The sequence below is a fragment of the Pseudophryne corroboree genome, chromosome 10 (genome assembly GCF_028390025.1).
Source record: "Pseudophryne corroboree isolate aPseCor3 chromosome 10, aPseCor3.hap2, whole genome shotgun sequence".
NCBI classification, from domain to species: domain Eukaryota; kingdom Metazoa; phylum Chordata; class Amphibia; order Anura; family Myobatrachidae; genus Pseudophryne; species Pseudophryne corroboree.
The window spans coordinates 313549267-313555266 of NC_086453.1; the positions used below are offsets into that span (position 1 = coordinate 313549267).

General features: G+C 52.8%; 1 protein-coding gene across 5 annotated transcripts in view; it reads right to left on the bottom strand.

Annotated features, from left to right (window-relative positions):
* Positions 1 to 5446, bottom strand: part of BCL9L (BCL9 like) — a 61890-nt gene extending 56444 nt beyond the window's left edge. For 3 of the 5 annotated variants that reach the window (XM_063943492.1, XM_063943491.1, XM_063943489.1), the window contains exon 1: positions 4864 to 5446. The gene's annotated coding sequence lies outside the window, so the exon portion shown is untranslated. The remainder of the gene's footprint in view (positions 1 to 4863) is intronic. The other 2 variants (XM_063943488.1, XM_063943493.1) reach the window with 2 other exon arrangements.
* Between the last annotated feature and the right edge of the window lie 554 nt (positions 5447 to 6000).

A 6000-nucleotide genomic window follows, 5' to 3' on the forward strand; every position in this document is an offset into this window, starting at 1 on the left:
ACATTATAATGCCCTCCTGTTCATTTTATACCACATTACAATTAGCAGGTCAAGAGGCATAACTAGATATATTGTAGGCCCCAAGGTAAAAAAAAGTTTTTTAGTGCCTCTATACATCACCCAGGGCGGGATGTACTAATGCACATCGCCGCCCATCGCCACGATGCTGATCGCATATGTACTTACATATGCGATCAGCATTGCGGAAGACAGCTCTTCTGATAAGAGCTGTCCTCCGCGATGCACAGCGGCAGCCTGACTTCCGGGATTCGGCCCCAGGAGTCAGTCTGCGCATGCGCGAGGTGACGGGGGGCGGCCGCAGGGCATGCTGGGATCCCTCACACAGCGCCGCGGAGAGAAGCCCATAGGCTAAAGCTGGAAAACCCCGCCGCGGCGCTGACCTGCCGGACAGGGCTTAGTACATCAGGAAAATGCGGTAAACAGGGGGTTTACCGCATTTTCCGCTTAGTACATCCGGCTCATCATGAGGAAAAACTTTTATAACACATGTATCTTTGACAGGGAAAGTGGCCCCTCTCAGCTCTAGGCCGCATAGCAGCTGCACTCCCTGCACCCATGGTAGCTACACCCTTGTATATAACACATGTAACTGTGACAGGGAAGGTGGCCCCTCTCAGCTCTAGGCCGCATAGCAGCTGCACTCCCTGCACCCATGGTAGCTACACCCTTGTATATAACACATGTAACTGTGACAGGGAAGGTGGCCCCTCTCAGGTCTGGGCCCCATAGCAGCTGCACTCCCTGCACCTATGGGAGCTACACCCTTGTATATAACACATGTAACTGTGACAGGGAAGGTGGCCCCTCTCAGCTCTGGGCCCCATAGCAGCGGCACTGCCTGCACCTATGGTAGCTACACCCCTGTATATAACACATGTAACTGTGACAGGGAAGGTGGCTCCTCTCAGCTCTGGGCCCCATAGCAGCTGTACTGCCTGCACCTATGGTAGCTACACCCTTGTATATAACACATGTAACTGTGACAGGGAAGGTGGGCCCCTCTCAGCTCTAGGCCGCATAGCAGCTGCACCCATGGTAGCTACGCCCTTGTATATAACACATGTAACTGTGACAGGGAAGGTGGCTCCTCTCAGCTCTGGGCCCCATAGCAGCTGTACTCCCTGCACCCATGGTAGCTACACCCTTGTATATAACACATGTAACTGTGACAGGGAAGGTGGCCCCTCTCAGCTCTGGGCCCCATAGCAGCGGCACTGCCTGCACCTATGGTAGCTACACCCTTGTATATAACACATGTAACTGTGACAGGGAAGGTGGCTCCTCTCAGCTCTGGGCCCCATAGCAGCTGTACTCCCTGCACCTATGGTAGCTACACCCTTGTATATAAAACATGTACAGATGGGTCCACGGTTATCTTGACTAGTTTTCTACGCTTAGGCACAACATAATTTATTAGCATAAACCCTTCATCTATTGTTCTCAACTGCTATACAACACAGAGAACAATACAGCAGGGGATTAAGTCATTACAGCAGGGGATTAAGTCCGACTGGCCAGTCACAGTTAATCCTATTAAAGGTCAAGATAAATGTGGACCCATCCATAACTGTGACAGGGCAGGTGGCCCCTTTCAGCTCTGGGCCCCATAGCAGCTTCACTCCCTGCACCTATGGTAGCTACACCCTTGTATATAACACATGTAACTATGACAGGGAAGGTGGCCCCTCTCAGCTCTGGGCCCCATAGCAGCTTCACTCCCCGCACCTATGATAGCTACACCCTTGTATATAAAACATGTAACTGTGACAGGGAAGGTGGCCCCTTTCAGCTCTGGGCCCCATAGTAGCTTCACTCCCCGCACCTATGGTAGCTATGCCCTTGGTAAAATACACACAGCTGATAGTGGCTGCATCTGCGGCCTGTACTGTCAGCAACAGGAGAGTTGGCCAAGAACCATTATTTAAATACACATCCCGTTTCTAGTACCTATAACTCAGGGGCGGATCTAAACTTTTTTGCTGGGGTAAGAAGTAATTATGACACGATCCCGGCAGTCAGTATCCCGACGCAGAATGCATCGTCGAGTGCAGCAAGTCCCTGTTGGTCGGAATACCAACCGTCAGGATAGTGAGGGGGCGGGATGTAGGGGGAGGTCTCCTGACCGCCGGACACATAACTGCAATCCTCCAGCACAACCCTAGTTACGGCTTTGATAACAAGTCCATAAAAACACAGTGGGCGGGATGTACTAATGTACATCGCCGCCCATCGCCACGATGCTGATCGCATATGTACTAACATATGCGATCAGCATTGCGGAGGACAGCTCTTCCGATAAGAGCTGTCCTCCGCGATGCGCAGCGGCAGCCTGACTTCCGGGATTCGGCTTTGGAGTCAGTCTGCGCATGCGCAGGATGACGGGGGCGGCCGCAGGGCATGCTGGGAGGGATCCGATCGGATCCCTCACACAGCGCCGCGGAGAGAAGCCCATAGGCTTCTATGGACGCGCTGTCCTGCCGGCCGGGGGTTAGTACATCAGGAAAATGCGGTAAACAGGGAGTTTACCGCATTTTCCGCTTAGTACATCCCGCCCAGTTACATTAGACAAGGTACACAGACAATACACAAGTTCTTTATATATTGATAAGTAAAGTATGCTGATTGTCATTCTGTACCTCCCATGTAGATTTCTCCTAGTAACTGGTCACTCATTCGGCAATAGCACTTGGGGACCCTTCTGCACTAGCAGAATCTTGAAGGTGACTGCAGCAGGAATCACCGGACCTGAAACCACAGCAGATGGAAGTGACCGCTGAGCTAGGTCTACCTGGGGCTTGGCTGCACACACAGCAGCACTATAGCAGCGGTACAGCAGAGGAGCTGAGCCGAAGCATACTGCACTTTACTCCATTCTGATGCTTGCGGACTTCACTGTGCCGCTGCTGGGTGAGAGGAGGTCAACATAGCCAGCGCGTACTGCACCCAAGCAGCGGGATGCACAGCACGGATCAGCAGATTTGTCAGGTAGTGGTCTTGGCTCCACTCTGGTGACTGTGCCGGCTCCTCGCTGTGGCAGATAGGAGCTGTCTCACAGGCGCTATCGCAGGGCAAGCAGCGCGGCTTCTGAGGGAGCGGCCCTGTGCTGGGGGAGCTTTCTGGAGGAACGCGCAGGCGAAGAGGAGCTGTGATGGGCGGTGTCGCCAACCAGACCCTGTTACAGCTCCTGTAGTTCAATCTGTATGTGGCCGCAGTGCTGCGCTGCTCTCCCAACTGCTTGTAGCTGCAACCTCAGCCCTCAGACAAGTTTGACCCTGTGGCTGTGTGTTATGGGGGGCGATCGCCCTGATCGCCCCCTGCTAGATCCGCCACTGCTATAACTACGATATATAACCTGTGCCACTCCAGCTACTGAGGAACTACACATCCAAGCATGTCCTGCTACAGTTTTAGAATTCCATAATAGCAAAACTTTCTGGGAGTAAATTATATGAAAACCGGTTTTGTTTTTTTTACATCTTTGAAAGCTATACAACAACTCAAAAAGGGGTACCAAGAAAGTGTTTTTGTCAAAAAAAAAATGCAAACCAAATAAGCATATATGTCACAAATTAAAAATAAAAAACACACTAATAAAATGCATACATTTGGATGCCGAGGGGAATTCAATTGCCAGCGACTTGTTCGCCCAGCCGAATTCCCAGGACCCCCGTCGCACTTAATGATGGCGGGATCTCACTCAAAAGTGTCAGCTACCCCATAGGGTAGTAAGCACTTTAAAGCAAAATGTATTCGAAGAGTGTGAATCGGGCTGCCGTTCATACACCATGGCCAAGGCAATTCTCCCCCATTGCACACAGTTGAATTCCCCCATAGTGTGGTGCTAGCCTAACAATAAAAAAGGAAACATTTTTAGGGTCATAAATGGCACTTATTATGGACAGACAACAGAGAGGCCGGGTACACACTGGGACGATGTCGGGATGATTCGCTGTATCGGAACGACAAATCGTCTAGTGTGTATCCACGATTGCGCGCTTCCGCAGGTAGTTAAGGTTATCTTTTGGTTGGCCATGCTGCATGGCCAACCAGAAGATACTGTTAACGATGTCATGCTGGCATGTTAGATCATGCTTTGTGCGGTATGCACGGGTGGCACGGTATTTCAGCCAACATATCAGCCGGGAACAAATCGCTCTGATGTGTGCCCAGCCTAAAGCAGTCTGCAATGCTTAGTACATCTCCTCCTTTATCACTATTTAGGAACCACACATTGATTAATCATCGTACAATTAAGGAGGCAGTGTTATGGTAAAGTGCATAATGTCAGCTCCACAAGCCTGGTAGTAGTAACACACAGCTGTTACACTGTACAGCTACAGAACAGCAGATGCCCGCACTTCCAGTATCATCATGATGACAGATTATAAGGACTTCTGTTCAATTATATTGTAATAAAATGAGTAGCCAGCTTAATAATGCCCAGAACAGGCCAATGCACACCTCACCAGGCCTGCCAGCCTGAGCAATCACTGCAATGGTCTCAGACACAACAATAGTTACAGGAGGCTGGCACAAGACCCCCACCGTTGACACTGTGCCACTGGGGCACCTGGGCTCTGCCAGCAATTCACATGGTGGGACGGTGTTGGTGGCAGCCTGGAACACATGTAGGTGCCAGCCTGACAGTATGCCCTCCTGCAAGACTCCAGGCATTGCCCTCTCTGCTGCCATGCATCTGACAACAGTCCCAGCTGGCAGGGAGACAGATGGCATGCAGAGCCAGATGGGCACCCAGGGCAGTACACCTGGGCAGGGGGTGACATGGCTGATGGGGTGGCATTCGTGGGTGACATTACTGGGTGACATTGGGGGTTCCCTTACCTCTCACGCTCAGGAGTCTCCCCTGCGGCCTCCCATGTTTCTCTCTCCGGCCTCCTGTGTCGGCTCCTGGGCTTCCCCCCCCCTCTCAGCAGCAGCAGCCGCCGCCGCAGCTCGGGGGCTGAGGGGGAGAGAGAGCCGCAGCCGAGGCGAGCAGGGTGCCCCCTCTCATCCTGCCCCCTCCTCCGGGCACAGCGGGCATGTAACCGGTCTCCTCCGCTCACAGCGCTCCGTGCATGCACCGGCTCAGCAACCGAGGTGGCGGCGGGGTGGATGCACTGTCTCCCGCCGTGTGACGCCGCTCCGATGTACAGGGTCCCGGGGCTTGTTCTCCGGGGTCTGGGAGAAAGACACAGGATCCTCCAGCCGCTCCGGCTGCTGCTGCCCGCTGCCAAAATAAGAGCCTCTCCCAGGCTGTAACTGCTTCCTGCTCCCCCTCCCTCTCCCTCCGTCCGTCTCTCCTGTGCACAGTCCTGCCCAGCCTCCCCGCACACACCTGGGAGAGAGGGGGCAAGAGCAGGCTGGTGGGAGGCGGCGGGCAGAGTGGGTGGCAGCAGCCGGCATGGACTGCTGGCATTGCAGCATTGCACGTTACAGGGGCGGGCAGGAACAGAGTTCACTTGGGGACTGCCACCATGTTATATGAGGTGCCTGGTTATGGCACACGTCTATAGGTCTGCATTACAGCTAGTGTGGGCACACCATGTGACTGGCATCCCCTGGCAGCTAGGAGGAAACAGCCATAGTTACCCTATCACTATTGGGCAGGACGGTCTCAGGTTATTTAAGGGTTTTGGGGGGGTTTAACCCCATCATGGTGTACAGAGGTGATGGCAGTCAGTGTGGTGCAGTTCTGTACATTCTCATTTTGTTAGGGCCGTATTATCCAAAAGGCTGACTAGGCTGAAGCCTAGGGGCCCACCGGAACTAGGGGGCCCATCTTTTTTTTTTTTTTTTTTTTTTTGCAATGTGCTGTTACCTGCACCCTTGGGCACCAATGGTTAGAGGCACTTTGCACGCTGCGCCGCATACCCGCAGTCAGCTGAGACTTGTATTGAGACAATGGGCCTGGTGGGGAAGACAGTGTTAGCAGACTTTATTTCAACTGGGTATTGGTGTCAGGTGATAAAGCTAAATATT